Below are 10,305 nucleotides of genomic sequence, written 5' to 3'. Positions count from 1 at the left end.
GAGTATTGTGGAGTGGAGTGAAGTGGAGAGAGAACAAATGACATGAGTAACAAGGGAACTGGAAGAGTCCTGGACAGGGGCCATGGCTTCATGGGTTGTTCTGCTGGAGAGAAATAGGCAAAACCCTTGGTCTCAAAGGGTATCGTTTGAACGAAGAGTTGATTCCCACACCTACTTACAACTCTCAATCTTGTTTTCCTTAGACCAGCAACATACTCTAGCTACCTATAGAAAAGAAATAAAACTCTTTTTTGACTTTAAATTAATGGGCTAATGCTAATCCAGTGATTGAAATTATATCTACTTTACTGTGACAGATCAAGCATTGAATAGGTTTATTAATATCAAATAGATTAAACCGTTAATAACAATTGATGAAATAAGTTGATGACTCCTGAATCACTGCCTTGTATTAACCATTCAGCTGCTTGTACAAACACATAATCGACAAGGGGCTCATAAAATGATTGCACTTCTCCCGCCCATAACTGGTATAAATGCCTAGCATTTGCCAGCTGCATAATGAAACTTCCAATTGCATTGAAATTATTACATTTGAATCCTTAAAAATTCATGTTGTCAAAAAACAGCAACATTTTCAAAGGGAAATGAGTATGGTATAAATATATACTCACTTTTAGAAAAATGTACAGCATTTCATTTCCATAATAATCACAAGTTCTCTTGTTGAGAATCAAATTTCAAGCTAAGAAGGATATTTCTGTTCACTTAGAGATTTTTGCAGACTGGAGCGAGGGTGGTTTCGATTTGGGGCGAATGCTTCAAATTATTTTCAAAGAGAAGTGCTTTTTAAATTTCATTTCTAAGAAATGAGTTTTCTTATTAAAAGAATTTTAATGCTTTCTTGCTCATTTATAACAGATCACACTTCTTTTAGAACATTAATTGCCTATGTTTTATTTCATTATTTGTGCTTCATTTAGCTGCCTTAATAACTTAAGAACACTTATGCAAAAATCTTTATAATTGCTTTTATTTTCAAAAGTTTCCACACAGCTTCAGTGTTGTCTAAGAAGAAAAAATTATGAGGCTTCCCACATTTCCATTATAAATTCTACCTTTGGCAAATATATGTGGATGTATGTATATGTATATTTAATTTTTCTTTTTTTGGAGCTTCTTTAACTTTTCTCTTTTGATTATAATATTCTTTTAGTTTAAATTCTCAATCGCTTCATGTTAGTTTCTCTAATCAGGTTTCATTTAGATGCAAATTAATAATAAATTTTTCATGAACCTTCTATAAGATGCTTACAAAATCCATCAACTTTGCTTTTTGATAGTGAAGGTAAGATATGATGGTTGATTTACAACAGATGTTTCTGTGGTTTTTTTTGGAAAATCCAAAATATCTTTGGATTGATGGATGTGTGAACCAGAAGACTATAAAGAAAAGAAAGGAATGATAGCTCCAAAGTTCAGGTCAGTGTTAACTTTAACACTGGGATGGGATGGGATGGGATGGGATGGGATGGGATGGGATGGGATGGGATGGGAGAATCTTGAAGGAAAGCATGTGGGGATTTCTGGGGGATTCCTATTGCTCTACCTCGTAAGCTGGAAGAGAAACATATGAGATATGTGTTTCATTCTCTATTCTTTTAAAGATTTTATTTATCTTTTGGAGAGGGAGAGAAAGAGAGAGACAGAGCAGGGGAAGGGGCAGAGGGAGAAGGAAAATCAGACTCCTCGCTGAGCAGGGAGCCAGAAGTGGTACTTGATTCCAGGACCCTGAGATCCAGACCTGAGCCGAAGTCAGATGCCTAACTGACTGAGCCACCCAGGCACTCCAATATGTGTTTCATTCTAATCTTGAGAGCATACATGGCCACCTTGTTCAACAACTCATTTGAAAGGAGAGTAAATATAACTTTTAAATATCTTCCTACAACTCTAATATTCTCAATCCATTTTAAACTTAAATGTGACCCCCCAAAATAAAAATAAAAAACAGGCTTTCAAATTGGACAAATTTTATCTCTTTGGAAATGCAATCTAAAAAATCATTATTACAGCAAAATTCAAAGAACTCAGAACACAAAACTTCATAAAATATGGAACTCCCGAAAATCTGAAGGAAATAGTTAGGCTTTTGGTTTGTCCAGGTTGGTTTTTTTTTCCTCCTAATTTCATTCCTGTTAGTTGTTTTTGACTAGAGCAATCTTTCCCAAAATATAGAGCCTAGAAAATTAGCATGAAGGATTTGAATAGGCTTTACATACAAAAGGATTTTGTTGTCAGACAATCGTGAGAAATGTTTATTTAAATAAATGCTTATTTAAATACTTATTTAAACAGATTTTATTACCAGAGGGTATTTCAGTTTCTTAACATGCTCGTGTAGGTTTTAGGTGTCTAAAACTGAAGCTGGGGAAACCAACTGGAGTTGGTTATTGTATAGGATTTCTACATTTGCTTTCTTAGACTATTTTTCTGAATCGGTATTCCACAAAACATATTTTGGAAAAAAGAAAAAAAAAAAACATATTTTGGGCCAAACTGGCCTGGAGGCTGAAAAGTCATTTTGATGTAGCCAACAGTCTTACTCTGATTTGGCAATGAATAAAGCCTGTTTTCTTGGGTGTGTGTTATTCTATGTTAACTAGGATTGGTTGTCTCTTTCCAGTACTAAGTAGGCATAAATTATCATCATAAATGATCAATTTTTAAAAAGTCTAGCTCCCTTCCCCCCTGATACAGAAGAATACCACCACATCCTTTGGAACCACTGGGCAGTAAATTGAAACTCCAGTTGAATCTTGATGAAAGTGGAGGGACCTAAGACCCCAGGAGCCTAACTCAATGGATTCAATGTCAAATGCTTCACGGTCATCACCACACAGAACCTTCTACGGAGGTCCTCCTATTCTCTACAAGTCATGCAGTCTCTGTGAGAATATCTCCTTTCTCCCCACTCATGCTGTTCCATGGAATGGTATACTTTTTTCTCTGTAAGATCTCCCAGACCAAAATTCAACATGGCAGTCTTTTCTTTAAGAAAGCTATTTTCTGAGCAACTGGGTAGCTCAGTGGTTGAGCGTCTGCCTTCAGCTCAGGTCATGATCCCGGGTTCCTGGGATTGAGCCCCTCATCAGGCTCCCTGCATGGAGCCTGCTTCTCCCTCTTCCTATGTCTCTGCCTCTCTCTGTGTTTCTCATGAATAAATAAACAAAAATCTTTTTTTTTTTTTTTTTTTAAAAAAGGAAGCTATTCCTTTAGCACTCACTTATTGTGGGAGACTCAAAGCAATTATGATCTGGCTACTACTGTGAATGTGATAATATTGGCAATGACAGAAAATTGTTACTGCTCAGAACTTTCAATGTCTTGTGTACTTCATATGCAAAGGAACTTCTCCCTCTTATTTCAAATTGGGACAGTTCTTGGTTAACCATCAACGGTCATTGTTCAGTTAATGAATTTACCTGATATATTCCCATGAAAAGTGTGAACAGGCAAACATAAATTGGATGTAACCTACCTCATAATCCCAGTGCTCTCTCTAGAATGTCTAGATACAGTTAGCACACAGACAACATGTGTTCAGAGGCAAGTAGACTTCAAGAACTTCAAACAAGAATAGGTTTGTGAAGAGGCGTGGTTTACCTGCCTAAGAGCATCCAGTAAGCAGAATTTTTTTTCAAGGTTTGTTCATTTATTTTTTTTCAAGATTTATTTATTAGAGAGAGAGAGGCAGAGACACAGGCAGAGGGAGAAGCAGGCTCCCCGCAGGGAACCCGATGCAGGACTCCATCCCAGATCCCAGGGTCACGACCTGAGCCGAAAGCAGGCACCCAAACGCTGAGCCAGCTGGGCATCCCTAGTAAGCAGAATTTTTGCTCTAATTATCAACTGGGGACTAGACTTGAATAATACTAATAATACCTAAGGGTGTTTCTTTATTTCCATCTTTACAGAGATAATAAACTGAGATTGCTCAAATATATTCTGTGAAGTAAGAACAACATATCTTTTAGCTAGCAGCCAATTTAAGCATGGATATGTAAATATATTCATATATATTCATACATACACACACACAAACACACATACTATATATATATATGGCGTAGGTGTGGGCAAATATATTTACAGTGAGATACTTTGTCGATCATGCTCAGTTCCTTTTCACATAATTGGGGGAAACTTTAGCTAGATGTAGTTGAGGAAATACATTAGCTATCATTCATATCCTCTTTTTGTTTGTCCAAGTTGGTCTGGCTCCTTTTCTTCTGTTACATTTAGCTCTTTGTCCATCATTATATTATCTCCTTGGCATCTGCAGTATGGATCATATAGATATGATCTCAAGTCAATAAATATATAAACGAAGTATTTCTGAAGCATAAATAAAAAATTTTTGAAAAGCACCCATTTAGCTAGTGAGTGAACTTAGCCAACTGTTCAGCAATTATATCTTCATGAGGTTTTGTTCTTGATGCTTTGTTTCAAAGGCAGTGGGTGACACTCCACATGCTTTATAAGCATTTAGGAAATTTTGAGCTATAGTCGTATTTGTACCTTTGGGAATGTACTTTCTGTTGCACTAACTGAATTATCCATGTCTGAATCTATAAATCTTCCAATTTTTTAAAAAATTCATCACGGAGTATCATACATAGAGAAGATCTTCCATGTATTTTAACATCCTCTCCATGGGCAGCAGCTTAGAATTTTACTCTTGTACCATTTAAAGCCCAGGAGAGTGGGGTAGACAGACAGGGGTGTATTTTCTGACTGAGGAATCATTTGCCCTTCCTATATAAACCTGAGATAGAATAAAAGAAAAAAATACAGTTTCCTTCCTTTTCATATCCAGAAACCCTGGCTTCCTTGGCTCTCAGAGAGATACTATGATCAAGTCCAACAAATGTGGTGGTTAAGAGCTCGTGTACTCTCTTGTCTTATTAGAGTCTCATCTCCTTTGGGTGATGTATAGTACGATGTTAATAAAACAGTTTCAAAAGGGGAAATATAAAAAATAATAGACATTATTGAAATCCATGTCTTCGCTCGCAGTTGATATGATATGGCAGTGTGATATAGCAGTTGATAGCCATAATATGAAATAAATATTTTCACAGATAAGAGTGGAGGTGGAAAAACAGGAAGGTGGAATTAGGATAGAACTTTCCTTCTGCTCTTTGCCCCATAACAAAATAACAGTAACAGTATTGAGAGCTTCTGTGTGTTTGGCCCAGAGCCTGGTGCCTTACATGTATGTTGATAGGACCCAACGCAGGCACAGATTCGTGGGGATGCTTCCGTTGTTCTTTTATCGATGATTATGCTGAGGAAACTGAGGCCCATAGAAATAAAATAAATTGCCAAATGGGGAGTCAGGATTGGGGACCAGACCTGGCATCTAATCATTCGGTTCTGTTGCTCCCTTCCCTGCCTTTCTCACTCTCCGATGGTGAGGGCAGAGACAAACAAACAGGACGGCAACTCTAAGATGTTGACACAGTTTGGAGAAAACACCATCAATTCTCACAGAACATGACTTGAAGTACTAAACAGAGAAAGTTTAGACCAGAGCAGAAAAACTAACTTCTAACTTTCACTGGTTGTCCTTTTGTGCTGCATTCTCTAAAACAAGAAACCTACACTTACGTCACATTCAATCCTACCATGATGAGGTTTCCTGACACTAATTTAATCATGAGACTTTCATGTTTATGTAAATGAAACTACTCCATTATCATTAGCATTGTCAACTAATGGAATAACCAGAACAGAATTGTCTGAACTTCTATTTTGTTGTTTTTTTCATAAACACAGATATTTCAGAGGAAATCATAAATCTTGAGTAAAAGTCACACATTCATCCATCCTTAATCTCTATGGTTTAATCTTAATGAGCCTATTGTGAATGATGCCATTTTTCTCTTCAAATGCTTTCAAAGGTTCACTCTCACCCGCAGGACTAACCTCGGACTGACTCTCCTAGTGGAGCCAATGTGTCTCTCCAGACTAAAGGAAATCTGCCGGCCTCACACAGAGAATGAGGTCAACTCTCCTGCATAGAGGAAGTGCCTTAGAAGTTTCTTAGGACTATTTTTTTTTCAGCTTCTATTAGCATGGTCTCCAAAACTTTGAGAAATACAGTTTGAAGTCATGCATTCTATTAATACTATCATTCAAGATTTTCTGTCATTTTGCTTAGATTGATCTTTATGACTTTATCTTTGTCAACATGAACTCAAGTCAGTGAATTCTCTATTCTATCCACTGGGCAGTAGTCATTTGAAACTTTACTTAGGCTAGTTGCCCTATTTGAAATGACCACTCTCCTTTTTTAAAATAAAATTTGTATCCATCTGTAGAGGACAATTATCATGTGTGTATTTGCTTTACATTTTTGGGAACCCTTTCTCTGAGACTGGCACCCATTATGAATTCTGCTTTCCAAAGTAGCAACTAATGAAATCTCCAAGATTCCCTGCCAGCGCCAGGCAGACCTGTGCTCAGCCACCCAGGTCTTTGATGGTGATGGACACAGCATGAGCAATTAGGTGAGCTTGGCATCCTCTCTCAGCAGCTGTAGTGGCAGAGCTCATGAGATCCTCATGGTTGGGGGTCAGTCAGAAAAGAGGCAGAGATGACCTCTCTGGGGAATGTGGTTTAAACCTTAAGCTAAGCCCTGAAGGATGAGACTGAGTAAAGCCTGGGAAGAGCCTGAAGAAGAGAATCCCAGACTTCTGGAAGAGCAAATGCTCAAGGATAAGCTCTCAGCTACAGAAAGAAGAGGAGACCTTGAAACCACCCCAGGGAAAACCACAGTGATGATTAAAGGCCCATAAATATGAGTCATAGACAAAGGATAGTGACCAGCTAGCCTTCATCTGCCTCACAGAGAAGAGGAAATTAGAAAATAAAGGATTTCATCTGGAATAACTTCTCTGTTCCAGTGAAGTTTCAGAAATGCTTTAGGACTTTCTATCTCCCTCTGCAGACCAGTCATCCATGGTGCCCTCTGTCCAACCAATCCAGGATGATCATACACAGCAGCTCTAGATTTCTGCAAAGGTTCCAGCTCACTAAATGAGAGCCCCTGTAGATCGACCTTCTGAAAGTGCAAATCACATTAGCAATATTTGAAGACTCAGGCAAGCTACAAATTTCAGGCCCTGACTAAATGAAACCCTAGGATGGAGAACTGACCTGTGCATAGTCTAGCTTACCCAGAATGGAACTCTCCTAATTCACTCGTTTAAAATGGATAAACACGAAGACATACAGATGGCCAACAGACACATGAAGAGATGCTCACTCATCACCATGGAAATACAAATCAAAACTACAATGAGGTATCATCTCACACCTGTCAGAATGGCTAGCGTCAAAAAGACAGGAAGTAACAAGTGTTGGCGAGGATGTGAAGAAAAAGGAGCTCTTGTGCCCTGCCGGTGGGGATGTAAATTGTTTCAGCTACTGTGGAGCTTAAAAATGGAAGTGGCATGGGGCACCTTGGTGGCTCAGGTGGCTAAGCATCTGGCTTCAGCTCAGCTCATGATGCCAGGATCCTGGGATGGAGTCCCATGTCAGGTTCCCGGCTCTGTGAGGAGATTGCTTCTCTTTCTCCTTCTACCTGCTGCTCCCCCTGCTGTGTTCTCTCTTTCTCTGTCAAATAAATAAAAATAAAACATTTTTTTTTAAAAAATGGAAATGCCACATGATCCAGTAATCACATTACCAGGCATTTACCTAAAGAAAATGAAAACACTAATCTGAAAAGATATATAGATATATACCCCTATGTTTATTGCAGCATTATTTACAATAGCTAAGATCGGAATAAAAGGCACAACATAGAATAGTCAGGGCAGCCTGGGTGACTCAGCAGTTTATTGCCACCTTCAGCCCAGGGCATGACCCTGGAGACACAGGATCGAGTCCCACATCGGGCTCCCTGCATGGAACTTGCTTCTCCCTCTGTCTGTGTCTCTGCGCCTCTCTCTCTCTAGGTCTCTCATGAATAAATAAATAAATAAAAATCTTTAAAAAAAAAAGAATATAGTCAAAAGTATTGTAATACTGTGTGGTTACAGATGGTAGCTATGCTTGGGGTGAGCATAGCATACAGAGAAATTGAATCACTATGCTGTACACCTAAAACTAATGGAACATTGTAATGTAAACTACTCAACTAGTCTTTAATAAAATAAAATGGATAGATACATACCCCATGTGACTTGGACTAGTGTTCTTAAATGCTGACAATAGCACCTGGCAAATAACAAGCACATAACAAGTGTTATTATTAGCAAGTGTAATAATTATTATAATTATAATTATAAATATAATTATTACTGTATTTTCTGTGCTCCTAGCCACTTCTTATGCTGGCTCTATCAGTTAGAATTGCATTTAGCCCTCATGAACAAATTTTCTAGCTGACTTGGATGAACAAGTAGAATTTTGTTTTCTTCCTTACAAAAAAGACCATAGGTAGGTTATTTTTTCATGTGCTTCCTTAGATCTCTTCACATTTATTTCATGAGTATCCCCTCATAGTCACAAGATGGTTGCTTATGCTCCAGCCAGGGAGCTTGCATTCTAGTCCAGAAGTAACGTGTAAGCAAAGAGGCAGCACCAACAGACTTACTTGTGTCTTATTGGTCAGAACTGTGTAATGTGGTCTTCCCAAAGATTCAAAAGAGGCTGGAAAAGTGGGTGTTTGTCCTATTCCAGCCTTTAGAGAATAAGCAGGTAAGGAAGGAATAATGAAAACTTTGAGATACAGCAGAGGTTAAGCACAGTTTCCTGCCAGGCAAGGAAAAACATGATCTAACAGAGAGGCATTAAGCCCTGTGGAATGGGGTTTTGGAGAAAAGAACTTGTATGGGGTTTTAAAAACCCAAACCAAAAATTGCCTCGAAGTCCAAACTGGGCTTGAACTTTTAATTGAGCCTCTGGATTAGTTGAGTCTTAAAGGTACAGCTGAGTCACAGACCACACAGGGTCAAAAGTTTACCATCAGGCAGTTTTTCTGCTTTTGGTCTGTTCTCTGGAAAGGGTGTGTTTTTTCTTTTGCTCTGGGACCCTGACTGTCATCTTATAATTTTCTACATCCTCCCATTCCGGGTTCAGTAAAGCCTCCTAGTTTTCACCAGAAGCAAGGCAAAAGAGGATTGGGAAGGGACATCAGATTAGCCAAACTGTGACCAGACCAACTCCTCCAGAACAGAGCCTTCAAAAATTTTAATTTTCATGTGAATCACCTGGGACTGCACGTGATTAAAACACAGATGGGGGAGGTAAGAGGGCGCCTTAGTAGGGTACGGTGGCTCAGTCGGTTAAGCACCTGCCTTTGGCTCAGGTCATGATCTTGGGGTGCTGGGATGGAGCCCTGTGTGGGTTCCCTGCCCAGCAGGGAGTCAGCTTCTCCCTCAGTCCCTCACCCCACTTGTGCTCTCTTTCTCCCTCTCTCAAATAAATAAAATTTAAAACACCCCCTACACACACACACACACACACACACACACACAGATTGGGTCAATAACTATAGGTTTGGGTCGAGATTATGCATTTCTAATAAGCTGCTAGGTGATGCCAATGATAAAGGGATAATATGAATGACATGGTTAGAGAATAACAGCTGCTTCTCCGTCCCCAATCCACCAAAGTGAGTAACAACTATTATTGTTTTTACGCTCCTATGACCAAAAGATTATTTCTTTATTTAAACTAAATTCTCATTAGTGTGTTACTGCATTTCAATGGTCTGTATAAGAGATAATCACCACATATTATGTAACAGGAAGGGTGGTTCCCCCACTGACCTTCCTTGTGGAGAGAGTTCCAGCTGGTTTCATCTGGTCATAACAGGGTCAAGGGCTGAGCTTTCCACTTAGCCCACCACTGTCCCCTAGGTGTCGCCTTTCATTCCAAGTGACCCAGAAGTGTCCGGGCCTTTTTGGTTTTCCAGCTTTATTAAGATATAAACGACAAATAAAATTGTAAGATATTCAAAGCATAAGTGTGATGATTTGATATGTACACTTTGTGAACAGAATCCCCCTTCCACCCGCTGAGTTCATTAACATGAGCGAGAAGTTGTTCACCTACACCTATCTTGGGTTGGAGGGATTCTGAGGAAAGCTTAAGAGACCTCCATTCTAAAATCAGGGAGGAGAAATAACATATAATGAGAACAAAGAGTATAAACTAGGAAAGGGTCTGAAATTTTACTCTGTTTTCAAGCTAACAAGTTGGTCTTTCACAGTTTCACAGATGCCAACACAAGAAGTGGGAATCCCGGGTCAGAGATGAAAAGTCATT

The 10,305-nt window shown here is 38.9% G+C and overlaps 1 long non-coding RNA gene across 1 annotated transcript; it reads right to left on the bottom strand.

Moving 5' to 3' along the window:
* Positions 1-7,247: 7,247 nt before the first annotated feature.
* LOC144313323 (uncharacterized) lies at positions 7,248-9,942 on the bottom strand. Its single transcript, XR_013378994.1, has 3 exons — positions 9,807-9,942; positions 8,207-8,250; positions 7,248-7,644 (listed from the first exon to the last, which is right to left on the bottom strand). It is a non-coding gene; the product is annotated as an uncharacterized LOC144313323 (long non-coding RNA).
* Between the last annotated feature and the right edge of the window lie 363 nt (positions 9,943-10,305).

The sequence above is a fragment of the Canis aureus genome, chromosome 5 (assembly GCF_053574225.1).
Source record: "Canis aureus isolate CA01 chromosome 5, VMU_Caureus_v.1.0, whole genome shotgun sequence".
NCBI classification, from domain to species: Eukaryota; Metazoa; Chordata; class Mammalia; order Carnivora; family Canidae; genus Canis; species Canis aureus.
The sequence above is the reverse complement of the archived record's forward strand: the minus strand, read 5'-3'. Positions and strand labels throughout refer to the sequence as shown.